This window comes from Rhipicephalus microplus, chromosome 5 (assembly GCF_043290135.1).
Source record: "Rhipicephalus microplus isolate Deutch F79 chromosome 5, USDA_Rmic, whole genome shotgun sequence".
In the NCBI taxonomy this organism is placed as follows: domain Eukaryota; kingdom Metazoa; phylum Arthropoda; class Arachnida; order Ixodida; family Ixodidae; genus Rhipicephalus; species Rhipicephalus microplus.
The window spans coordinates 33,649,704-33,676,920 of record NC_134704.1 but is presented as its reverse complement, the minus strand read 5'-3'; the positions used below and the strand labels follow the sequence as shown (position 1 = coordinate 33,676,920).

At 45.7% G+C, this 27,217-nt stretch overlaps 1 protein-coding gene across 2 annotated transcripts in view; it reads right to left on the bottom strand.

The window, feature by feature from the left end:
* Nucleotides 1-19,450, bottom strand: part of LOC142817721 (uncharacterized) — a 51,930-nt gene extending 32,480 nt beyond the window's left edge. For both annotated transcript variants that reach the window (XM_075895177.1, XM_075895179.1), the window contains exon 1: nt 19,211-19,450. The gene's annotated coding sequence lies outside the window, so the exon portion shown is untranslated. The remainder of the gene's footprint in view (nt 1-19,210) is intronic.
* Between the last annotated feature and the right edge of the window lie 7,767 nt (nt 19,451-27,217).

Genomic DNA, 27,217 nt, shown 5'->3' with positions numbered 1-27,217 from the left:
GTAAGCATTCGTTTCATTTGACGCCAATGGCACATCACAATCAAGTCAACGAAAAACTGTAACAGGCACATGTGCCTCTGGGTTGACTAGCATGAAGCCCTTTCTTTAGGGTTTTAGTTGCACTTCGCCAATAACGAAAGAAAACAGAGCACAGACAACAGTCCCGCAAGAAAAGGTACTAGTTGACAGATGAGGTTGTTTGTGTACGTAACCTCTTGGCGCCACTGACTTGTTTGTGAGCTGGTTTCGGCATGGGCGTAACTATGACACACAGGTTAATCTCGGATTAACGCCTCGGGTACCATAATCGGCTGGCGTATCGCGCCCTAAATCCGTTCGGCGCGTCAACAGAGGTACGCCCACCTGCTAAGAGGAGCTAGAGACACGCTATCGTCGAAATAAGTATAATACTCGCGATCGACGGAAATGGCGGGTTGAGTTCAACAAACCCCAGAATGTTTTTGTCCCAGGTCATATCGTAATGAAAGCGTCAGTTCTGTTACGAAAACTGTATCTACCATCGGCAGATACAGAACCAAATTATTCACTGTGGTTGTGCCAGTAACGGCTTTGGGATAGAAAAAAACGCACTGATTACCTTTCAGCTGCGAATGTATTGTTTTCTCGGTGCATAAAAACTCAATTTAGGGCACATGTGATTATTGCGCATAAAAATTATTTCCAAGTTTCTTTTTTCGTTAGTTAGTGCCAGCTAGTGCCAACCATTAAATTTTATCTTTCTGCTCTGCTCCAAGACAGAATTTGTTAAGAACGAGTGAACGATAATCAATGTGTGTACGTCCTTGATTTTAATAATAACGAAAAAAAAGGAACTTCGAGTAAGCTTGGGCTTGGATGTCAAGAGTATAACGTAGTAGTGTCATCGGGGCCCGTTAGGCATCGCCTTCTGAACTGCAAGTTTCGTTTCGGTTCTCAGCGCATGCCTCAACCGTGCCATGAGGAAACAAATGTCTGTGCGTGTAACATGAGCCGTTCCAAATTATCCTAGAATGCCTACTAGAAGCACAGTTTCATGGTTTCTAAATTCTTCATTTTGCGATATCAGTGAAGGGCTTACTACGCGTCCGCAAGACAACGCGTGAACCCACGGATCTACTTACTTTGTTGATGCATTTGCAGCTGATGGTGGTTAAATATGTCTGAACACTGTGTGATGATGGTTGGGTCCTTAAAATATGTGCTCATCACGCAACTCGCGTGTTTTGACGTCTGGTGCGGCTATACGATTCTGCCACGAAGTATTACATGCGCTAAGGAGGCTCTCTCCACTGCATGATATTAATTTACTGTTTTCTCCTGGAGCAGTTTCGCGGCTCTTTGGTAAAGCACCTACATTTGCCACGCCGATGGCCTGGGCTAGATTATTACTCGAACCGAATAACTTTATTTGCAACTTTCTTGATTTTTCAGTCGTGAACATTAATGATGTTGTTTTTTTTCTCGCAACCAACGACGCTGACGCTGGCACTTAAACTTCATCAAAACGAGCTCTTCAAAAGGTATCGTGCAAAAAAAGAGTGAGAAGTCAGGAAATTGTTCGCAGAAACACGAACATTCACTGGTCATCGTCACACAAAGAACCGAACTTTTTGCTGCGGAAGTTTTCATTCCTGAAAAAGCTCAATCTACAATGTCAAAGCATTATAAACTAAGGACGATCTACGCCTTCTCTAAAGAGTACGTTTAGTAATTATACATTAACCTTATCTACACAAGCTACAATACAAAACCGATTACTCCCTAAGTCATACGCTTTTTGGATTGAAAATACGAGGATAAAACTTACAGAAAACTATGCGACTGCTGCCACGGCCACTAGTCCCGTCGTTGAAGCTCGACCTAAGGCACCAACAATTTCTGTGAAACTGAAAACTTCCAGAGGCCTGGCGTGCGCGTGATAAAGGGGTTTGCGAAAGCCGTACCATCATCAACAATAGCAACGACGACAACGACGACAAGTGAACCGAGACGACCTTATTTCAACAAGCAAAAAGCGTACAAACGCTGTACAGGCCCAGAGGGACCGGAGTTCTACCCGAGGCGGCCGGATTCAGGTCGCAGTGGGCGGTCTGCGAAGATTGTTTTTCGTGCGTGGGTTTCCGTTGAGAACCTGTGCTCAGGCGAGGCTTACGGAGAGACGCGGACTACGGGTATATTTAGGTCGTCGCCGCACGCCGACCGCGCACAGCAGCGCTGCCGAGAAACCTAACCTCTCGAGGGAGGCGGGGTGGTGAAGCCGCCGTCGGGAAAGGTGGCCGGTCGATCACCGTTTTCGCGAACAGGCAGCAAACCACTTTCCGTGCGTCCTGTTGCTACGGGGCACCGGTTACGGACTGAGCCGACGACAACACGGCGATGATGGTGAAACAGGGAGCGGTTGCATTTTTTTTGCTCCGTACACCCTGGAGGCCTCTTTTACACCGAGCGTTTCCTGCGCATATTTGAAGGGTCCCAGAGGCTGTTAGGTTGTGCACAGATTGTTCCGCAAAAGTCGCTCACGCAGCGCTATAGAAATTGCATTATCCCTGTGCGCTTGTCTAAGATAACTCTAGGGGAAAACACAGGGCTTGAGAGGGAGTGAATTGATTCATGATCTGGAGCGGGTTATTTTGCAGAGCGAAAGGTACGAGCACGGAAGAGCGAGAAAATAATAGTGAGACTCTGACGAACACTGTCAGAAAGTGACAGGGTTCGGATTCTCTTGTCACACTGATTAAGATCTCTATGGCCGTCATGTGATTGCCCGGTGTGTATTCATAACAATATCTACATAGAGGCCTGAGCGAACTATAGGCAAAAACACAGACACGCACAGATATGTATGAAGGCTTCATCGAGACATCCTTGTTGTTTCTCGTTCTTTGGTCCACGTTTGTTTCGCGCTGCTGGACCCACTCCAGTGGTTCAGAAATTAAGGAGCTCAGCTGCTCACCCGCAGGTCGCAGGATCGAATCCCGGCCGTGGCAGCCACATCTTCGAAGGAGCCGAAAATGCTTGAAGCCCGTAGTCTCTGGCTAAGGTACCGTTAAAGAACCCCAGGCAATCTCAAGTTCCGGAACACTCCAATACAGCGTCTCTCACCATCATACCATAGTTTTAAGACGTTAAATGCCAACAGTTATTATGTATACCGCGATAGCGTTAAATAGCTCGTTTCGCAGAAATTCCGGCATCGATAGTGTTCATAGTGAATGAAAAGTTATCATATGCGTGACCGAAAAATTGAGAACGATGCAAATTAAAGAATCATGCGTTAGGGTAGGAATGGAACTCGGGTTGTTTGCGTGGCAAGCGAATGTTCTACCACACAGATATGCGTCTGCTTGCGAATACAATGAAAATAACTTCATCTGCTTTGATGTACAGTGAAAGTAACTTTCATGCTTGACAAACACGTGCATCGTGTATACATGCGTCACAATTCGACACAAAGTATTGCATTATTAATGCGTGGTACACGTGTACATTGCCAACGGGCCTCAAAACAGGTGATTATCTTAATGACTTCGTCGCTTAACGCCAGTCAACTACTACAACAGGCACACACGTTACTGTGCTTTTAAGACCTCATAGTGCGTGCATCGCAAGTTCGAAAAGATTTTATGCACTAATTGTTTGAAGTACGCATTAGAGACAGGATATAACTATCGCGTTCAACTTTTAAAAGCGAAGCTTAGGAGTCCCGCCATTTCCTTTACATATTATGTTTCACACTGGAAAAAAAAAATGTTGCGTCTTCGTTTTATTTTATCTATTCTCATCCCTCCCTTCCTTTCATTCCTCCCAAAGGCTCTCTGCACCGATGGTCGTTCTGTGCTGCCTCCTGGATTGGAGACATTAGAAGCTTCGTGCACCTTACGTGATTTAGAAGACCCTCAAGATCGACTCAACTTTGATCGACTGCTGACCCGCAGGTCGTGGGTTTAATTCCCAGCTGCAGCGGCTGCATTTCCGATGGAGGCGGAAACGTTGTAGGCCCGTGTACTCAGATTTGGGTGCACATTAAAGAACCCCGGGTGGTCAAAATTTCCGGAGCCCTCCACTACGGCGTCTCTCATAATCAAATGGTGGTTTTGGAACGTTAAACCCTACAAATCAATCAATCAAAGTTGATTGATTGATTGATTTGTAGGGTTTAACGTTCCAAAACCACCATTTGATTATGAGAGACGCCGTAGTGGAGGGCTCCGGAAATTTTGACCACCCGGGGTTCTTTAATGTGCACCCAAATCTGAGTACACGGGCCTACAACGTTTCCGCCTCCATCGTGACCGCCTCCATTGAGTGACGATGTAATTTTTGATGACGCCATCATGTGGCAAGACGTTACATGCTGTCTTGATGGCGTCACACACTTTGTCAGCCTTTGACGTCGTCACGGGACGATGACGTTCACTTTTCGCGCTTCAAGAGGCGTCTAATGCTATCGCCCTTGGTTTTTTTTTCATACCTGAAATGATTACAGATGCGTGTAGGGAAGGGGATGCAACAGGTAGCTTATTATATCTCTAGGAGTCACTTGTCAAAAGTTGCTTCATTTCTTCTTGCCAAGTTGGTACACAAAATTCTGGCACTGACTTTTTTTGTTGTTGCTGCTGCTGTAGTCCTTTCTTTAAAAGAAATGTTTAAAAAGCTTTCTAATTTTTTTATCTCTATGATTTTTCTTTCTCATTATGTCATGAAGATGCACTCTGGCACTAGAAAATTACTTCAAGTATTTTCTTAGTCTCTCTCTTCAATTTTTTTCATTCTTCTTTCTCTTTCCCATATTTCTTGTCCCTTTCCCTGTTCGCTCAGTGCAGGGTAGCCAACCGGATGTCTTTCTCGTTAACTTCCTGCCTTCTCCCCTTCTCTTTGCTTCATTTCTCCACTTTCTTAGCTTCCATATCTATTTTATCATGTCGGCGTGAGATTTCTAACACTACCGCTACACTTTGAATAATGTACATGTGAAAAATTTGCGACAAAGTTACGTAGTCGGATCAATCTTCTCGCATGCGAGCATCTTCTGACAGTTCTTCAACGATGTCCCGATGCGTCCAGACATATCACTGGCAAACGCTCTTTGAAGCGAGCTTCACCGCAATAGTTGAAGTGTTGCAGCAAAGCAAACTTACAAAATTTTGTTTTGCATACATTAGTTTTTACCCTGAACACATTGCGCTATTTGTAAAAGAGGGAATGTCCTCTTCAGCGGTATTACTGTGATTACACAGACGTTTTAAGTGACATCACAGGTGGTGCTGAGGTGTATGATGAGAAGAAGAGGTGGTGAGTTCCAATCTGACGCACTTCTCATCTTCTACCATTTGCTAAAGGAAGAATATTAGGTTTCAACGGATGGTAAGAAATAAAGAAGGCACAAGCTATTATAAGAGTGAAAACATGCCAGGGTGTTCAATACATCCGCAATGTATCATTTATCACTCAGGCCAGAGAGAGAAATGTAGAGGGAAAAGAGGGAGGCTACCCACGGAAAGCTCCAGTTTAGACATCCTGTACTGGAAAAAGAGAAAGGGGCTGCAAAATAAGGAAAGAGGAAGAGAGAGCACTGAGACCAGTCAACTAATGAAAATGTAAGAACAACCACTTCACGTGACAAGCCTGCACCACTTATCATCATGATCCGGGGTCTCGTGCAAATGGCCTGCTAACGCGTGTCACGTGGAAAAAGAAAATGGGAATCCCGTTGTCGTCAAAAAAGTTGACCGCAATCGTAACAACAAGTTTTCAAGTTAATGGAAAAAGTCCCAGTTCCGCCTCAAGCACAAAGCAATGAATGCAATAGTAGCAAATTGAAATGTTATATGACGTAAGACCAGCACCTAACAACATCACGATCTGATGTGGCGTAACTCTACAAACCACTTACATAAGGAAATATGGTAGCTCCAGTAGGTGAAAGGTTTTCGCGCTACTTGTCGCCTAAGCGCAAAGCAGGTTGTGAGAAGACTACCGCAGAATCTCAAGCAAGTTTGTAGTTGTTGTCTGAGTGATGCAGCCCCCTCCCTCCCTCTCCGGCCTCCACACCCTGTCATGCTCCTTCGCCCGAAAAAGCCGGACACACCCGTTTCCTATCTGCTTCAACCCCGCCCGTAGGCAGCCTTCGCAAGCTTTCTTTCCTTCGCAGATCCAACTTGACTACGCGTGGGGCGACGTTATTGACTTGTGCTTCACAGAGAACACGACAGTGACGGCAACGACTAAATAGTGCCTCAATTGTGTACATAAGTACTATCGCAACAAATTAGAAATTATCAGTTGTTATCACACGGCCATGAGGCGTAGGAGTTCAATACCACTGCAATACATGCAAATTGCAAAGTACGGGCTTAATTTACATCGAAAAATCAACCTTGCTAAAGTCATCGTTGATTCAGAACGTGGGTACGTTAGCCAATAAAAAAATCATAACTGGTGTTACGTTCTTAATCAATCATCTTTGCTGCCACTGCCGGCGTCCGTCTGCAGCCACGTCAGTAAAAAGCAGCGTCATTGCCGGAAATGTTACGTTCCATCAGTGTTATTTTCCCATCTAGTTTTCCAGTTCCTTAATATGACGCTTGCCAGTACAGTGATGCTTCGGGAAAAGAGTTGTGATACCGAACAATGATTGATCCCGGGAAAAATGATCGATCCAATAGCAGGTAGGAGGATGGATGGTGTGATAGGAAATAAGTAGACGGATGCGCGCTTTCAGCCTTTTTTTGTTGCCGGTATTTAAGTGGCGTGTTTTTCTTTGCGAATTGATGGAATGACAAAATGCCTCATTCCTTAAGCTCAGATTCTATGAATAGTCATTTTCTGTGCACGTGTCTGAAGAAAAGGGTAGATTTTTTATTTTGTTTTGTGTATTGCGCTATTGTCCTGCGTAAAGGGCAAGCCACGTAATCTTTAACCAATAATGCAGAAGCTATTAGACTAACTTTCACTCTAAACTTCCGAGCATAGATTATTCAGTCTTCACCTGAGATTAGCTAGTAAAAGACGTTCTACCGTCTTTTACAAGCTAAAAAGAATAAAATTGTGGGCTTTTGTGTTCCTAAGTCGCAATATAAAGGTGAAAGCCTTGGATTTCCCATCGAACTGGAAGTTTGACCATCGGCGGTGGCCACCCCGCGGTGTCGGAGACGAGTTATAAAAAAAAAACGTGGCATGATGACGTCTTTATATGACGTCATGATGACGAAAAAGCCTGCAAGAATTGTGAAGTGATCATAACGTCACCAATTGGCATAACGCCACCCAACGCCGTTGTAGCCCCGTCCTTCGTGCGGTAAACCAAAACCGGAGAGCACGCGATCTCAAGAGAAAAGCTGTGCTAGAGAGAGAGAGAGAGAGAGAGAGAGAGAGAGAAAGAGAGAATAAGCTTGAGTGGAAGGCAGGGCGTTTATTGAGAGAAAATTTTCCGGTTTGCTACCCTACACTGGAGAAGCTAAATGTGATAAAATTGTAAAAAGGAAAAAAGAATGGTTAAATAAACAAGAAAACGCGCACTAAAGTACTAAAGTGCTCATTTGGGCCAGTTGGCACATGATCAACGAAGCGAAAAACAGGCGCAAAAGACATAACACTGGAAGAGACAGACGAGGCGTTGACTTAAAAGCAAGGTTTTATTCAACACACGCACGCAACATGAAAGAAGGGAGAGAGCAGTGACGTGGAATTTTTGTTCATAAAATCTTTGTATGCGTCTGGAAAGAGCGAAGAAGCATTCATCTACTTGACAAATACGCAACTTTCGTGGTGAGGAACTCTAACGGCGGTACACTCACGCACATGCTGCCTTTCGTGTCTATAAGGAACGCCGCATAAATATCATGGGCTTGTCGATCACTGTGTCGTCAAGGTATCTCGCATTGATCAAACACAGCATAACAGCCACATAAGAAGCTATGCGCCGCCGGGTGGCTGCCAACAGAACCACAAATTACATTGTTGTGTTCTCTGAGGCGGTCATCTACGCAGCGGTCAGTCTACTCGGTGATCATCTATCTATCTATCTATCTATCTATCTATCTATCTATCTATCTATCTATCTATCTATCTGTCTGTCTGTCTGTCTGTCTGTCTGTCTGTCTGTCTGTCTGTCTGTCTGTCTGTCTGTCTGTCTGTCTGTCTGTCTGTCTGTCTGTCTGTCTATTATCTATCTGCCTGCCTGTCTATCTGTCTGTCTCTCTATCTATGTATCTATTATCTGTCTGTCTGTCTGTCTGTCTGTCTATTGTCTGTCTGTCTGTCTGTCTGTCTCTGTCTGTCTGTGTCTGTCTGTGTTTGTCTGTCTGTCTGTCTGTCTGTCTGTCTCTGTCTGTCTGTGTCTGTCTGTGTTTGTCTGTCTCTGTCTGTCTCAGAATTTCTGCGAGACGAGATTTCTAACTATATTCTCAAACTAAGGGTATAGTTGAGTGTCCGTCTTCGCTCCATCATTGTCTGTGAGGCCTTAAACTAAACCAAACTCTGGGATTATGCGATTCCACGAATTTCAAAGCACCGGAACTTTCAGAACTTATAGGACCTGTACACGCTTAGGCTATAATCGGGCGACGCAGGGCTATTCCCGCGTATTGGGCCCTCTTCGTGTCGCGTAGGCGTGAAGTCTACAGCCTATAGCGTAAGCCCTTTATTGCTTTTGATTCGTTCTTCGCAATAATCTTCGAACCAGATAACACCGCGGATTGAAAGTGGAGTGTGGTAAAGTGATGCGCCTGCCATTTTTTTATTGGCCGTTGGCTTACCTCCAATTGTCGGAACTGCCTTTCTCTAAAGCTGTACTATCTTAGTGTAAAAAGCAGGGCTTGCGGAGAAAATATTTCGAAGAGAGGCATTTGTAGAAGTGCCGTTAAGCTGATGACACTTATCAAAGTAATGTTCCGTAAAGAAAACTTGTGCTACTGTCATTTGGTCAGGTTCGTTGAAGAATTTTATTTTTAATTACGAGAAAAATCATGGCTTTCTGTATCACCAGCAGGATTATAATTTCAAAGCGGGGATACTCTACATGGTTTAAGTGGTTTATACTTAATGTGTCAGCGATAAAATAACACTTGCAAAGCCCGAGTTTCGCGGTCTAAACCTTTGTTTCAGCATCAATATTTCAACTAATTCGTGTAGTTGATCGGAAATATTTCATTTTACCTGATGAGGAAGTCGCCCACCTCTGGGCGAAGGGAACTCGCGCCTGGTCGCAAATGAAGTTTCTCTCTTTACCTAGCGAACTCGGCGTACTTACGGAAGACAGAAATGATCATCACCACCATCACCATCATACTGAAAGAAACTGTGTAGTCGCTTCTATGAAACTATTTATTTGTTTTTTATTATTTTATTTATTCAGAATACCCCTAAGGGCCCTTTCACAGGAGGGTAGCCCTCCACTACGGCGTCTCTCATAATCATATGGTGGTTTTGGGACGTTAAACCCCCCAAATGTAATCTAATTTTCACAGGAGGGTATTACATGGGGAGGGGGGGGGGCTGTAACACATACAGGTACATGAAATGATTATTAGGGCCAGCAAACACGCAAACTAAACACTATACAGCTGCTAAATAGATTAGAGTAATTATAAGGGCAATATTCTTACCGCATAGTCTTAAATGTAGAGAATAAATAATGAGTCAAACAATAATGAAACTATAAAAATATTTTAAAATTTATCTAAACAAGCAAGGAAATAGTAGAGAGTTTTAGTACTGCGGAATGGTGCTACGTACTCATCACGCAAGCGCCTTGCGTTACGTGGCGTCGTTTGCCACTAATCGGCTTTTAGTACGCCGTAGTACCCGCGTACGTAACGAGCGTGAAGCGTGTTGCGCCATCTGGTATATCAAAATAGAAGTACGTGCTGTTGACAGCCAATGTGAGCCAATCCAAGTGTTATAGCCAGATTATGGCCATATTTTAAGCCACAGAACCAGTCGGTGCTTGCCTTCAATGCCGCCATTTTGCAAAACGAAGTCTCGCGCTGTCGCGAACTTGTTCGAGAGCGGCGCGATCAGCTCATACGTACGCACGCACGCATCTCATGCGTGCGTACGTGGCGGCTGCGTACGTAACGCTATACGTGCGCGTTGCAGTCTGCGCATGCGCACTACGCAGAACGTGGCGTCCTTACGTACGCAACGCCGCCACGTACGCAGCGTACGCAGTACTAAACCTCTCTAGTCACAACAGTACAATAAAACGCAATCTAGCTTACTACAAGCACACGCGCCATTAAAGCATAAAGAAATGACAACATCATCAATATCACGTGTGAAATACTGAAGTACGCAAACACAGAAAAAAATAACACGAACAATGAACATACGCAGTTTATACAGAAAACATGGTATGCAGAAGGGGGGGGGGGGGGAATACCGCAAAAGGTTCACACGTTTGCACTCATGTTTAGTAGGTTCTGAAATACAGTGATATCGGTGACGGTTGCAATGTTTGATGGTAAGTCATTCCACTCGGTTATTGTGCGTGGTATGAAGGATCTAGCATAATGAAATGTGCGACAAGGGAAGCGTTCGATTTTAAAGGGATGATCGCGGCGCGGAAAGATAGCAGGGGGTGGCCTAAAGAAGTCCTCGTGAAGTGATGTGTGATGGTAGAGCTTATGAAGTCGTGATAAGCGAGCAATTTTACGGCGACGTGATAAGAGTTCCAGTTCGGCACGAAGTTTCAATCAAGTGACGCTGGTGTGACGTGAATAAGGAGAAAAAAAATAAAACGTACAGCACGGTTGATGATATCTGGGGTTTAATGTCCCAAAACCACCATATGATTATGAGAGGCGCCTTAGTGGAGGGCTCCGGAAATTTCGACCACCACGTACAGCACGGTTCTGCAGGGCATCGATGTTTTTAATAATAATAAAACTATGATATGAAACTGTGTAGTCATTTCTCAAATCATCTATATCGACGCCATTCATATTACGCAAGTAAGCTTTTATAGCCTTATCATTTCGAAGATGTACCAAGACTCCGTGTCACGATCCTTGCGTTGAGCCCGTATTTGGCCTGGCCTTCATTCGCAATACCGGTGGTGACACAACAAAATTTTGAAGGTCGGAAAAGGCTTAGCGACAGAAACCGCTTCGTTTCCGAACTATCATAGCTCCCAAACTGGTTGACAGAGCGTGCGCCAGCATTTATTCTTCTTTCTAACTGGAACAGCGATATATCTTCGCTCAGTTTCGCTCGTGTTTGTAGAAGCGCCGAGGCGTGATCGCGTCCTGCATTCAATCGCCGTTTCCAACGGTTTACGCACGAAGCAATGAAGCAGCTGAAGAAGACAACTCCGGCCTTCGAACGTCTCATCGCCTACGCTTAAGATTAAGGCGTCAGCAGTGCAGATCACACAGTGAGGAATGAGCGAAGCAATAAGGCAAAAAGCCTGTTCCGGAAAGTGTTCTTAGATGCAGCAGCCGCTTTTAGGGCTCTGCGCGGTCCCCAGACAGCTTTATCGCAGAGACGTCGCGTCGGCCTAATTTCCCGACTGCCAATGACGATAGCATCCGATGCCCACGTCCGTGTTCGCATTTACAGTCGTTCCGTGGTTCAGCGTTGGTCCCAGTGGCGCTGTAATTTGGTCCCGTTACAGGCCACTTCGGGCTCTTTGTTCATGGCTGTCTTTTGTTTTTCTTTTCTCTTTCTACCGCTTTTCTATTCGCTACGGCAATAAATGAGAAACATCCCAACGGTACGTCAAACGTAGTCATAAGGTAATCATGGTGCCATTTCGTCTTGAGAAATAAAAAAAAAGTTAGCATGGGCTTCTCCGGAACGTAAAAAGGAGTTTCCTCCACCCCTGCTCCCCAAGAGCCGCACCAGCACTCGCTACCCACTCAGCCCCCCTTGATTCAACTCGGGTTTGCACCTCCCAAGAGAAGATGGTGCCGATGTCACTGACAAGGAGTTGCCCCCTATGCAACCCCTGCCGACTCCCACGTGTGGTGTTTGTAAGTAAACGAAAGGGCAGGAAAAGCAGAAGAAACAGAGACAGACACAATGCTAAAGTTTCTACAAGTTCTTCCTGTAAACAGAAAAATGTGCCCACAAGCTCGAGCTGTTATTGTTATTGTTATTCATGTGAAAACGTGAAAACACGACTAAAGAAAAAAAGGTGGTAACAAAGGGCTCCTAACAGAAATACCACGCTCATTGCCTTTACAAGACTTTCCCTTGTACCGTATTCACTGTATTGTTTTCATTTTAAGTTGTAGAAGTAGACCCTTGCTCCTTGACCAGGCATGCGACATGGCGAGAGACGTTGCCAAAACGACCGTTGATGATCAACAATTAACCATCAGTAACGTATGAAGCAATAAGTTCATCGGCGGCTGCATATAGTATTCCCTCCGAAGGGATGGGGTGTCAGCTGGCGTCGGGAAAATCGACAATCGATAGCAAAGCACTGGCCTCTGGCTAGCTTCATTGATCGCGCTTATCAGTCGACCTATAGAAAGGCGCCCACGCTTTATGAGGGGCCGTGACTCGTAAGCATTACCCGAGGCCTCGCGCTATGGCAAAGTTGAACCATTGCACATATCTTACGATTAACGTGGTCAGGTTTCGCGACTTTTTTTCTATGAGAGCCGCCTTGCGAAAATCGTCGCAGCCTTGTGTATAGAATGCTTGAACTATAGCAACCCGTACTTTCTTGCGCAACTACGGGTAGTATCAACAAGAATATTCCTCGAAGCTAGGATATGAACGGTGTACTCACTTTCAATAAGGTGCTTTGTGTGAATCAGATCTGTCTGGAAGCCGCAATGCAGAAAGAAAATTTATGATTAGGGGCACACCGACGAGCATAAGCTGCAGAGTCGTCCTAATGAATTACTCCTCATAGCTCAATCGACTTGGAGCAAACAGGAAGGAGAGAGATGTCGGCTTCTTGAAATGAACAAAAAGCAATGGCAAGTTATTGTGGCCCACCGGAAAAAAATAATTGCTTTAGTATTCCGTTTCTGCCATCACCCTACGGCCAAAAAGAGAGAGAAACTTTCCTATTAGTCTCGGACATTTTCAAAGTCTGAGAAGAGGGAAAAGGAAAATGTTCATGTTCGAAAAGTATTGCACATATTGTCTTCCAGAAATATATTTTTCACTTATCTCCTACTTCTTGGAGTTTTGTCGCTACCCAATAATTTCTAATTAAGAGCAGTTGAACCACAAGACATATTCATTTTTCATCAGCTCTCTCGTCGAAAATAATGTAGTTTTCTTTTTACCGAAGCATGCAAGGAATAGAATGATGGGGGCCCAAACGTTTTGCTAATCAAAGTGCAAAACACGCTCTTGTTCCTCTTTGTGTGCGTGTGTGTGTGTGTGTGCGTGTGTGTGTGCGTGTGTGTGTGCGTGTGTGTGTGCGTGTGTGTGCGTGTGTGCGTGTGCATGTGCGTGCGTGTGCGTGTGAGTGAGCCTGTTCTCGTTATTTTCTAAAAGAAGAGAGAAATAAACTGTCGGTCTTTCTTTTTTTTTTTGTCCTTAAGTACAAGTAACTCAAAAAGGACATCACAAAGTCGCATATTATACTGAACATTTTCTTCGTTTCTCGGGTTTTTCGGGGCTGTTGGTTACTTCCGAAGATATCATGTCGGGTTTTTCGTGTTCTATGGCTTCAACATGCCATCAAGTTATTGAAATCATACTGAATCCATCCAAATTTTTTCTTATCGTAATGCTACCCCCAGGGTTTATTTACACGGTAGGTACTCCCTAACAATAATTGTATTTTGATTTTATTTTACACAAAAAATAATATATATTTTTTGCTGCAAACCGACAAAATTAGCGGCGACTGCTTTCGTTGTTGTTGTTTTTTCTTTTCCTCTGGTATTCTTGTTTTCACTAACTCTTTGTCTATTCATAATCAAAAAACTAACAATATCACATTAGCGTTCCTGTGTTTCTTCTTTTATTTTTTTTTGCATGGGAAGATAATTGCAAAAAATAATTTCGTATTGTGTAATAAGGCCAATTGCACCCACTGTCGCAAGAAAAGTAGTAAAATACCTACATGGGATCTAAGGCGTTTCATAGGAGGTACATGCAGACTCGATGAACGCGAGCATTCTCCCAAACGTTTCCTTTGCATATTAAATATTTCATCATGCCGTCTAAATAAATGCTCGACCTAGTTTGAGTAGCTGTTTCGTTCAGATTCCTAAGAGCTGCACTCTTTTACGTCCTTACACCGAGGTCGACGTTAGCCCAAGAGGTTATGCGCTACACAAATTCGGCAAGCCCCACAACTGACCTTCGGTCCACTGAACGTTACGAACTTGAAGTTTGAAGTGGCTTCGATGACTACGACTTAACGGCGCGAAGAGTGTTCATAATTCAAGCAATATGATGCCACCAGCTACCACGTTTAAGCAGCCTCCCTTACGTTGAGTCGGTGAAGCTTCTTTCTTTCTTTCATTCTCTCTTTCTTTCTTTCTTTCTTTCCTTCTTTCTTTCTTTCCTTCTTTCTTTCTTTCCTTCTTTCTTTCTTTCTTTCTTTCTTTCTTTTTTCTCTCTTTCTTTCTTTCTCTCTTTCTTTCTCTTTTTTTTAGTTTTTAGCACTTCATAGCCAAAGCTTGACCAGGACTGGTTAGGTTACGTTATGTTGTGTTTCCGTTCGCTGTCTCTCACTAAGATGTATTTGGTCGCTCCCTCCTTCCATTTATGCAACGGTGTGGTGGTGGCATTTTCTCATCTAAAAGGAAAAAAAGGTACGTTCGGGGGTCTCTTTCGGGCAGACTTTCTCCTTTCAGATAGTATGCGAGGAATTGTTGATCAGCTACGAGCTCGTAATAACATCGCGTGCTACGTGACGCCAACAGGAAAAAAAAAACGTGTCCCACACTCGTCGTAAAACAACAGGTGGTGCTGGCTGACGCTCCCACGTTTGAATGCACAAATATATCACACAAAGTGGGTGGGAGGATAACCACCACCAAAACTCAGTTTTATAGCCCCAGATGCGGCATTCGAAGGTCGCAGGTTCGGATCCTGCTCGTGGCGAGCTATCTTTTCACCCTAATAAGAAAAATGAACCAAAGAAAAACCACACAAAAACAGCGAAGAAGAAGAACTACACCGGACCAGCGCTTGTCCTGTGTAGTTGTTCTTCCTCGCTGACTTCGTGTGGTTCTTTTGCTGGTTATTTTCTCCTAATACTATGAATCAACTCGCCCAGAAAGCTCCCTTACTGAACATCTTTTCGTCCACTTTTCTTTCTTCAAATTTACATTACAATTACTCCGAATCTACTGCTAATAACATCCCCTATACTTTGCTCAGTGTCATTGTCTGTTAGTTCTCATAATATTGTGTCTAACAAAGACAATGAGCCATTAAACATACACTTCATTGCATCATGCACAGAATAAATCACACAAGGTATTCGTTTTCTTTACTGAGCTTTTCACGGATCCACATAACCGCCTTTATTCTTTGGTGCATTTTATCATATATATATAGTTGTCTCACTAAGAGTATAAGTTTCGCAAATCACACAAGGCATTGCACGTGTGGGAGGCTCTGCGCGTGCAACATACCTTCGAATATATAAAGTTTATTTTGCATCCGACAGCCGGGTTTAGCTCCTGCTTGCCTCCTTAAACACGTCGTCGTTGACGTATGGTAGTTAGTTAATATCTGTTCAAAAGCTCAATACGCTGAAATTTCTGTGCTTAATGTTCGGCTTCGGTCTCCCCAAACTCTCACTACGTGAATTCTGCTGCCGTGTTGAGACTTAAGTTGTACTTTGGCAGAAATTTACGCAGCAGCTTTTTTCTTTAATTTTTTTTAATTATATCTTTCACTCTTTTCCGGACGTAAATCCTCTTTGCTTCTTCTGTTGGAGACGTTGGATATCTATATTTGATCCTGTATCTTCTTTGGTTGTTGTACTAAACGTCAACCTATCGCCAAGACTGAATAAGCGCAAATGTTAATTCATGGGAGAAGCTTTTTCTAGCGGCAATCCTCGAACCCAACGGCTGTAAATACTTTTTTTTTCTTTCCCCACTTGAAAAGATGTTCGTTGCGCAAATGCAACTTTTTCACCTGGCAGAAACGTTCAACTACATCGTCTGACGCGGGAGTTTAATATGCTCAGAAGCCCAAAACAAAAAAAAAGTTGTGCGTAGAAATAAAGACATTAGAAACGGAACGGCCCTGCCCTCCAGACTCATAAATCGATATTAATCTGTTCCGTGGGTTGTCGGTTCTTTAATTTGTGCGAGAACTCGTTCTTTCTTTCTAGATCTATCTATCTATCTATCTATCTATCTATCTATCTATCTATCTATCTATCTATCTATCTATCTATTCACTCAGGCAGGAGGTCGCCTATCGCTTATACATTGTCGCATGAGACTACCTTTGTAGCAATAATGGTCCACCAAAAAACAAAGCCCGGAGGATTCCGTTACGCAAGTGTTTTCTCCTATTTCGCAAACTTAAATAGATCGCCCCCGAAAAGGATGTTTAAATTATAAGTGTGTGTGTGTGTGTGTGTGTGTGTGTGTGTGTGTGTGTGTGTGTGTGTGTGTGTGTGTGTGTGTGTGTGTGTGTGTGTGTGTGTGTGTGTGTGTGTGTGTGTGTGTGTGTGTGTGTGTGTGTGTGTGTGTGTGTGTGTGTGTGTGTGTGTGTGTGTGTGTGTGTGTGTGTGTGTGTGTGTGTGTGTGTGTGTGTGTGTGTGTGTGTGTCCTACTTCGTTACGCAAGGCGACTCTTATACGTGCGTCAAACTGTTGCACGCCTTCTCGAATTTGGTAGAAACCATGAAAACACCATCAAGTTCACAGGGGTCTTTAAAGCTTGGTCACGTGTACGCACGCTGAACTGTTAAGGTTTGGTGCGGAGAGGCCATCGGGGACGTTATGGAACTACAAGGTGAAACATACGCGCCCACTTTGGCTCGCCACGGATTTCGTCACAAGTCCTGCGTAACCAAACGCCGTCGTCGTAATGCGTTGTGTCTGTGCAGGCTCTGCCTCAGCTCAAAAGCCCTTTCTGGCCAAAGTGTTTTTTTTTTGCTCCGCATTATTCCGCCATCCATAAAGAAAGAGGCTGCAAGAAAGTAAGGTAGACATTGTACGACTCTGACATTTCACCGCTTTGTGTGTGGGCGTCTGCTTCTTTTTCTCCTGTCCTTGCTTTTGTGTTTTTCCTTTCCATCTTTCGTCTCTATCCTTTTGCTCTGTTCCGGGTAGCAAATAGTTATGCATATTCCATATAACCTTCACTCGCCTTTAGAATCTATCTATCTATCTATCTATCTATCTATCTATCTATCTATCTATCTATCTATCTATCCGGCATGCTCTGTGTTGCTTTGTATGGAGGTCTTAAGCGATGGGAAATCGTTGAACTGGGAATGTTTTCGGTGCCAGCGTTTTGACAAGTGGACTTGCCTTCGTTGCCGCCTGGTGGATGACACGTCCACTTGTGAAAGCTTAGGCCTAAGATTCGACATTTTCTGTTCAACTATTTCTCCGTAGTTCCTGTGTGGAAAGTTTTCTAGTTTTTAGTTTCATTTTTTTGTTCTTGTTTAGTCATCAAGCTTTCTATAAAATCAAGTATACTTTAAGTGTCATTGTTTCATTAAATAAACGTCGCTTTTCAGATGCATGCTGTTTGTTCTATAAACTTCATTTCTTTTTGAAACTGGCGCACTCGTAATACGTTCTCTCATTCGTTATGTGTTTCTTTTCTGTGTTTGTTTACATTGTTTCTGCTGTACATAAGTCGCAAATTTGTATACTTGTTACCTGTGGAGAGGTAAACCCTCTCTGCATTTACATCTGTTTCATTTCTCTTTCAGATTTTTGTAATAATCAACAAGACTAAACATAAGTTTGCATACAAAGGCACAATAGCAAGACTAGAGTACTTGGTCAGACTTTCTGTGAATAGAACCCTTTAAACATGCCAGCCACTAGCTTACCCTACGTAAAAAGAAACGATTGTAAATCCCGCTTTGCTTGTTTGAATCAATAAGACTGATTCAATGCTTGAATTTAATTTAATCCTAATAAAATGACATTATTTAGCGTTTTAATGTTCTGCCTTGCCGTTCAACATCTTTTGCCCTGTCGCTGCCACTAAAGTCATGTGATAAAGGAATTTATTGCCCTGTTTGTTAAAAAAACGAAAACATAAACAGCGGCTAAGCTTCGAGCAACGCATTTGTGATCCACTTCCAACAAGATCTTGCGATCTCAGTTATTATTCATTCATCTAAATCAAGGTACGCAAGGTTTTAGGGTAACGCTGCCACTACGGTTAATGAATCCAGTACGTCGGGCATCAATCGGAACGCCTTAATCACTAAACGATTGCAGCGGGAAGAGATATAAAAGTACGCGAAAAAAAAGAGGAAGACGCCAGCACTGGGGCGCTACAGGTACTTGCCGAAACGATGGACCTCTCGTTTTGTTTATCATTTCATGGCCGCAACCGCAGCGCCCCCTGCGGCGCCATCTACAGGTGGGTTTCAATCAAGGTCGCGACAGACATTCCTTAGCCTAGGCTGCCACGATCGGTCTAGTCATTTCGATGTCGTGATTTTCACATAACGCTGAGTTTGTACGCATTGACGACAAAAAAAGAGAGATTATGTTGCTTAGAAGAGGTACAGGTACTCCACTGATGTTCGCTTAAAGGTTCATCGGTGACTGTGGATGCAAGCCAGGTGGAGGAAGCTGTTTCGTCTGCATCTGTTTTGCTTGTATTATAGCACTCACACTTGTAAGTAATTGCCGTGTCTCAATTTATTTAGGTTTCAGTTATATTGTTCTGCTCACACGAGAAGTCTTTAGTTTCGTAACAGTCGGCGCGAAACATTTGCGCCTGCCATTGACTTGGCCTTGTCAAGCGCATAGGGTCCTTCCGAAATCCATTCGCAAGTTCTCAATCACTCCGAGCGCCTCAGACATTAAGATACCGTGTGCTCAAAAGTGACAAACATCGTCCGGTCCGAGATACTACGTGTCGTGGACGCTAATTACGGTTTTTAAGCCAACATCTGTTGGCGGTAAGACGCCTTGACCCCCTCCTTCAACCGAGTGCGCAACATGGCTGCTTCTGCGGCAAGCGCCGGCACTGCGCTGCCCTCGAACGGCGGGCGACGGAACGTTCAGAACCCCTTCGGTTATTAGTTTTTTTTTTTTTTCTGTCTCCGGGGTTCCGTGGGCGCTCACCTTGGCCTGTTGTCGGCGCTTTCGGCCCGGGTTCTTGGTCCTGAGATGACGGCCCGGCGTTCTTCCGAGCTTCCCGTTCGTCTTTCGAGGAGGTCTCTCCAATCGGCGCGAAGATAGATGTCAGCGGCGGCGCGCTAAGGACGAACGCAGCGACAGCTGCAGCTGGCCCAGCCGAAGTAACGGTCTTCCTCTAGTGTGCCGCCGTCACCGCCGTAGTTTCGTGGGCGTAGAGGGAGCGCGCGGCCGCCTCGTGGAGAAAGGGAGAGGGATCGGTGAGTGAGGGCGACACGTCAGAGGAGAAGAGAGAGAGTACAAAGACAAAGAGAGGGCGGAACGGACAACGAGAGCAAGGATGTCGAACAGGGAAAGACAGCAGTACCGCCGTCGGGTAGAAGGGAAAAAGAAGTCCGAAAACGTCGGAGAGAAGAGAGAGAGATAGTGAGAAGGGCTTCCCGGCGAGGTTGCGCAGAGCGTCTGAGCATGCGCCGTTGCCGGGGCGACGGCGCGATGCGTAGGTGCCCCGCTCTCAACCCCAACCTCCCTATTTCGCCTTCACTCTCCCCACTTTGAAATTGTACCTGGGTAAAGGGAGCAAACAATCGTTTCCCTCGAACGCGCTTTCGCACCAGTTTCGACAGGGGATCATGATGATACGGAGCCTTGTCGGAACAGCAAAACGACCACAAAATCCTGAGAACTCGGAGCCTGCTGGAATGCGACCGAGCTGCCGGCTTGCGGGTCCGGGCTGTCTTTTTTTTTTATTTTTTGTCGTCGTATCGAACTCGCGGGCACCTCTTTATTGGCAGCGCGTAAACATCGTACGCGCTAGAATAACATTGCGTGTCACAACCTTCGAGTAAATGTTTTTAAGGTAGCCTTGAGCCTTCCCCCCCCCCCCTCTTTTTTTTTCTTCAGCGATAACCACATTTCACTTCTGGTTCTCTTGGATGGGTCAGAAGTTGTCTCAAGAAATTGTGGTCGCAGGAGATGGTGACATCTATCATAAGTAGCAAAACAGGAGAGAGGGAAAGGGGCAGTGATGTTTATCAGTTTAGCAAAACTGGTATGCCACCCTGAACAGGAAAAAGGGATGCCGAATCGGGAGAAGAGGTAAAGATAGAATATGAAGGCGTGCGTTTAACCAGATGGTATTATCTTGTGTGCCCAGTGGCGAGGAAAAAAAACAGAGGGATAGAGATAAATAAATGAATAAATAAATAAAATAAATAAATAAATAAATACACAAACGCACGCGCACGCACGACAACGTTCACATTAGAGTCGTTCAGACAAGCCAGTAGATCGCGGGAAACCTATAGAAGTCTTTGTACAGCCTTATTCTGCGACATAAAGTCTGAACAATGGCGTAGTATTCTTTCCTCTGACGTAGATTGGTCATCTAACTTGGTGGGCATTATAAGGTGGTTGCCTCTGTCTGCTTTTCTGAGAGCAGTCGCAGAGAACGTGTTGAATCGTTTCTTACAACATCATCACAGTGTATACCCTTGTATTTCTCATATAGGCGCAGCATGAAAGACGAAGCACAAAGAACGACCTGACAACGCGAGCGCTGACTGACAACTGGTAGCTGTATGCAGGGGAAACAGCAAAATTAACTGGACCAACTCTCCCTTTTGCTGCACTTATAGTTCTCGCAACACAGGGCAATGCTCTGCCAAGGACAACTACAGTTAAGCTATTAAAAGCATGTCTCATAGAACAATCGGTTATCGTGACATGATATAAATGTATACATATAGAGTTAGTGATTCGGTTTATATTTTTTGCGCGTACAGAGAAGGCAAACAAATGTGTACATGCGAGCTTCCGTCATTGTGCCCAAACCACGGTTGTCTTTGTTGATTTACAAACTTACACATATGACTTGATCTCTTTCTTCAACAACACTTCAGAGGACTTGGCACGCAGGCCAAACCTGACATGATTGACTTAGCTTTCATTCATCCTGTCGCTCCGTTTGATAACAAGAAGCGAGGTGAAAGGTAAAAAAATGTTGCAGTGTTACATTTTACCAGAAGTCGTCACGACCAGCTCAGTGTGTCGGTCAACCAGACTGTAGTGTCTGTTGTGCGGAAGCGTCGCTTTCTTGGCATAACATCAGACGGCATGCTAATTTGAGGACTTCATATCTCCAACATTGAAGAGCGTGTTAACCTCACACTGCATGTTCTCCAATGTATTGCAGGAACCGAGGGGGGTGGTACATCAGAATAATTTCTGATGTGCCACCCCACTCGGTTCTTATGTGCCACCCGTGTGGGTGGCACATCAGAATATATGTTCAAAGTGCCTCTGATTATTATTTTTTATTTTTTCTCGTTTTAGTGTATCTTGTACATAACCACCATGATGATGGGATAGACGGCCCTAACGTAGCCTACCTTGCCATAATTTTGCCAATTATGATTAAAAAGTGATCACAAAAACTTGACTATCTCTCCGAAGGGAACTCTGATGTGATGCGAAGCAGTGGCGTTGCGCATGGATGACGTCATGGATTGAACCGTGCAAACGCGAGTGCTGCAGTGAGCGCTGGAAGATTCGTTTCAAACAATGGCTGGCGTAGGTCTTGTAGGCGACCCGTACAAACATGTTTCAACGCGTACGTTAGGCGCGCGTCAGGTTTATTGTGCGTGAACCGACGACAAGGGCGTAGCCAGGTGGTGGCTTACCGGACACGTGCAGCCCCTCCCCCCGAAATTTTTTTGCCATGGCATAGAGAGCGAAAATGGCCATTTTAAGGTGGTGCCCCCCCCCCCCGAAAAAAAATTCTGGCTACGCGCCTGCCGATGAGTCGGCGGTGTGGTGAGGTGTTGCGGGCGAACGGACAAGGCAGCAGCTGTGGGCTCCGCAGCGAGCACACGGCAGGCGAGGGAGTGACGTCAGCGTGTACGACGAGGGGAGTGTGACGTCAATGCTCAGCAGCGGAGTGACCTACTTGGCACCACGCCAACACCTGTGGCGCGTGCCGCGTTGTACGGAGGGACATCGTTACACAGGATCGTCAAAGAACTCCTTCGCATCTAAAACAGCTGAAGTAAGAGGTGCTCTTACTGTAGTGCCTTCATATGATCCAGCCGAGTTCCTCCGTGCCAAGATAATTGCATTGCACGCTCGCTAGACAATCGCAGCACAGAAAAGTCATCGGTCTCTTCGCGGAATGCTGATACCCGCATCACTATGGCTTACTGCACCAGTAATCAAGTTATCCGCCCCATGGAACTCAGTAATGGAGTTAGCGATCGGTGGCCGATGCCAGGAATGCGACAATCTCAAGTTCACCGCAACCGTGGGCGGGCAGTAAGGGCATTGGAAATCGCCTTCTCGCTTGCATGCATGCGTGTATTGATGGACTTTTCTTAAGTGGCATCTCCACTACGTTTAGTTGCTGCACTGTCAGTTTGTCTCTTCTTGTATGTTTAGTAGCAAAGCCTTTTTTCTTAGGCTAACGCCTTAGATTCCTCTTCAGAGACAAAAACTGACCGTTGGTGGCGTCGGCGTCCCGCGTCGGCGGCGTCAACACGAGTGATGAAAGAAAATTGTCACCCCGTGAGGACGTCAGAGATCATTGAAATGTGTGACGCAATCATAACTTCACATACCTAAACGTCGCGTGGTGACGTAATCACATGACATTGTCCCTCTGTCAGAGGCGCACCGATCTTGGAGGCTGGGCAAAAATGTGTGGTATAGAAAACTTGCAGTGCCTCCGATCGTGGATTCCATGCGAAACCTCGTGCGGAAAGGTATCAGATTGATTGATATGTGGGGTTTAACATCACAAAACCACCATATGATTATGAGACACGCCATAGTGGAGGGCTCCGGAAATTTCGACCACCTGGGGTTCTTTAACGTGCACCCAAATTTGAGCACACGGGCCCACATTTCTGCCTCCGTCGTAAATGCAGACGCCGCCGTCAAGATTTGATCCCGCGACCTGCCGGTCAGAAGCCGAGTGACTTACCCACTAGGCCACCACGGCAGGGCGGAAAGCCATCAGAGAGGAGCGGAGAAAGATCAATACGCTAAGAAAGAAAAAAAAAAGATGGTTGTCGTCTTCGAGTCGTCTTAGGTTACTGTTTGAAGGACCTTGTTAGTTTTATTGTCAATTCGTTTTTGTTTTTGCTGTTCAGGTGTCTCAGCAAGAGGCGCAGCCGAGCACAATCACGAGTATTAACTTTGGGCTCCCGCTGTGTACTATTCTTGGGGCCCCACTTTGAGCTATGTGATGAATGGTGCAGAGCTCGGTGGAGCTTAAACCTGATGTTAACCCTTTCGCCGGGACGCGTCAGCGGAGCTTGCACCACAGCCTCACTGAGTCCCTCTTCGGAGAATAAAGCAACACCCTATTGAGCAAACTACGCGCTAACACGCTCGTTGATCAACATCGCTGTACTTCGATGAAGGAATTTCTCGTCAGCGCCATTTGCGTTGTTAGATGGACTCCTGTTTGCACGTATTCTCCTGAGATGCTAGCTAGCATCACCAGCGTTGCGAAATGCTGGTTGAGCAATGGTTGCGTTATCATACTCTGCGTTTACAGTGTTCCCCGTTTTGCTTACTTTTGTCTACTTTAGCCAATGTCCGCCTACCTTCCCGTGGGATGCTTTCGGCATGAGGGCTCGCGATGGCGTGACTCTTTCACCTTGCAAGCTGGAAAGATAATGGTTTTGCTGTTAAGAAAGACACTGCACCGAAAAACGCTCCTGCAGCCCGTAAAGAAGTGCAGCGAAGCTTCGTGAGCGGGAGAGGAGGAAAAGATAAAAAAGAGTGGTAAAGAAAGACCACTCGACGAAGCCATAGCGCTGAAAACAAAGGAACCAAGAAAGACAAGACGCACCCTATACGAGCTTTGTGCAAGTACAGTCGTCCTCTTTCGTGCTTGTGTTTTCAGCGTCATGGCTTCATTCGAACGTACCTAATCAACTAGCCCTAAAGTCTGTACTGAAGAAAAGGTTACGTGTACGAGATAGGTGTCGATATTAACTCGAGGTACCTCACTTTTCACCTGCCTATGGTGGTGCTTGAGAATAGAACCCAGCACACCCCTAATCAAAGGCGGATGCTTTGCTGCTTGACTATACCGCTGCAGTTGAGTCACCTACGTGCACCGCACCTGCTTGACGTCTAACTACACAGATAGAGAAACAGACGTGGAGGAAGGAGGCTGAGAACTCAACGTCTCGGTGATCTGCTTACGTTGAATCGCGACACTGGTGGAGGTGCTGGGTATCGATCTTAGTACCTCTCGCAGTACGGCCGCCCATTCAAGGTTATCAGTGACCACCATTCGTTCTGTTGGTTAACAAGTCTGAAAGATCCTTCCGGGCGATTGGCATGCTGGATCCTTAGACTACAGGAATTTGATATACTGATGGTGTATAAGTCAAGAAAACGACACATGGACGCCGACTGCCTGTCTCGATCACCAATAAAGTCGGCTGCTTCCCTTGATGAAGAGACAGCGTTCCTCGGAATCCTCGGCACGTCAACCATCGCAGACCACCGGCATGACGATCCTGGGCTACTTGGCTTGATTTATTATTTAAAAGGACGAAGCCAGCACGCGCCCAAAGCCTTTGCAAGAGGACTATCGTCGTTCTGTCTGCGAAACAATGTCCGTTACAAAATGAACTTCTCGTCAGACGGGTCCACCTACCTGCTTGTCGTCCCTACCACTCTTCATTCTGAGGTATTGCAAGCGTGCCACAACGAGTTCACATCTGGACATTCAGGCTACATGCGCACACTGTGCAGAGTTCGAGAAAGGTATTACAGGCCTAGACTCCCCGCTGCCGTGAAGCATCAGTGTTCGGGCCTGCCTCGATTGCCGTGCACCCTGCTTTGCGAGCTGAGGGTTGGACGAGGCGCTCTTTCGGCAACGCTCGCTTGCACGGTAAGTGAGCACCATTGATTACAGCACACCTGTGGTCGGTGATAGGCAGGACAGTAAGCAAAGCGCGTACCACTCGGTCATGTTTCCTAACAAAACCGACCTGCACGAGATTAAGAAAACGAGCAATCGCTTCCGACGAAACACGCCGGTTTGCTACACCCTTGCCAGATCTCGACAACGCCATTTGACCAGATCGAAATGGACCTTTTGGGCCCACTTCCAACCTGTAGTGCTGGTAACCGCTGGGTTATAGTGGCGACCGACTACCTTACTCGCTACGCCGAGACAAAATCCATCTAGTGAGACACAGCTGAGGAGGTGGCCCAATTATTCATAGAGAACATTGTGCTGAGACGTGGTGCGCCGTCGATCGTTATAAAAAATCACGGAACCACATTCACAGCCACGCTTTAGGATCATGTGTTGGTGCTCAGCGGTACTATTCATCGAAAGCCGACAGCTTACCATCCACAACCCAACGGGTTGACCAAGCGGCTCAACAAAACTTTAGAAGACATGCTTTCAATGCATGTGGACATGGAACACAAAAACTGTAACGACATTCTCCCTTACATAACGTTTGCATACAATACTTCTAAACAAGAAACCGCACGGATGACCCCATTCAGCCTTGTTCACGGACGAGAAGTAAGAACAATGTTAGACGCGATGCTGCCACACGAATGCGATGACAACGAAACGAGTGCTGACGCGTTTACTCAACGCGCAGAGGAAGCCAGGCAGCTCGCACGTCTGCGAATATACCAAAAGCGAGAGTACGACGCAGGCCGCTATAACCAACGTCATACACCTGTTACGTACGAAACCGGGAACAGGGTATGGGTGTGGACGCCTGTACGAAGACGGGGACTATCCGAAAAATTGCTCAGAAGGTACTTCGGACCTTATCGAGTGCTGCGACGACTAAGTGACGTTACCTATGAAGTCGTCCCGGATAGCCCAAACTGTTCAAGGTGTCGCCAGCAGCGACCTGAGCTTGTGCACGTAGTGCGCATTGAGCCATACGTCAGCGAGTGACTCTGCGAGGCACAGTCGCTTCTACAAAGTGACTTCATGCGCAAATTACTGTCTCAACTATAGCATCGGGGCGATGCTTTTTTAAGGGGAGGCAAATCCTGCGCTCGAAATAGACAGAGAACGAAGACGATGTGCGCGCCAACAGTCTCGTGGAAAGGGACACTGAAGAAGACGACGTGCTTTTGTTTAGGTCTCTTGCTCTTGGCTCGTACAAAAAAACACATGCCGTTGGCTCTCGGATTCAACGTCTCGGTGATCAAAACGCAGACTTTCTGTGTCAAATACCTTTGATTTCACCAAAAGTGGAACCAAAATGGCCTGCCGCAAACGGGGTAGCCTGGCCGAACCCGGACGTTTTTTGATTTCAAGCACGAATGCATGCGCGACAGCAGCTTATGCAGACATGCGGTACACGACGAAGCTAAAAAGACGGTCAATATGGGTGTCCTCCTCACCCTTTCTCTATACGTTATTTACCTTCGTCCCCACGGCCTCGCCTGACCGCAACAGCATATGTCACCATTCACGCCATGCTGACATTCAGGGGCGCGTCGTAAATGCCAGGAATATGCATTTTTCATCTGGCCGCAGAAAGAAATTGGTCGATGCGCTTTCCTCGGAAGCGGGCCCAACTTTTGTGCGTGTGTGTGTTTATACTCGCTCTTGGAGAAGGAAACGTTCCCGCAGGACAGCGGGGCGTCGTTCTTATGTTTCCCTCGTCATTACTCGGGGTGAGGAAATCGAAAGGAAAGAATACCGACAGCTGGAGTTGCCCATATCTGTCTATTTCTTTTCCCTTCAGCACCGCGCTCTTCTGGTGACCCGAGACGTGAGTGGAATGCGGGCAAAGTATCACGTCTCCGCTATAGCCGTGCGTCCAAGACACGGACATCTCATTAAGGCATTCTCGTGGGGCCGGCGTACTCACACGCATATCCACGCAAAATAAATGTTCTCGCCATCACGTGCTGTCTGTCGGGCCTCCGTCACTTTTGCGTCATCTTAGACCTACGTACGTTGACCGTTTCGTTGCACACTCGTTTCTTAGG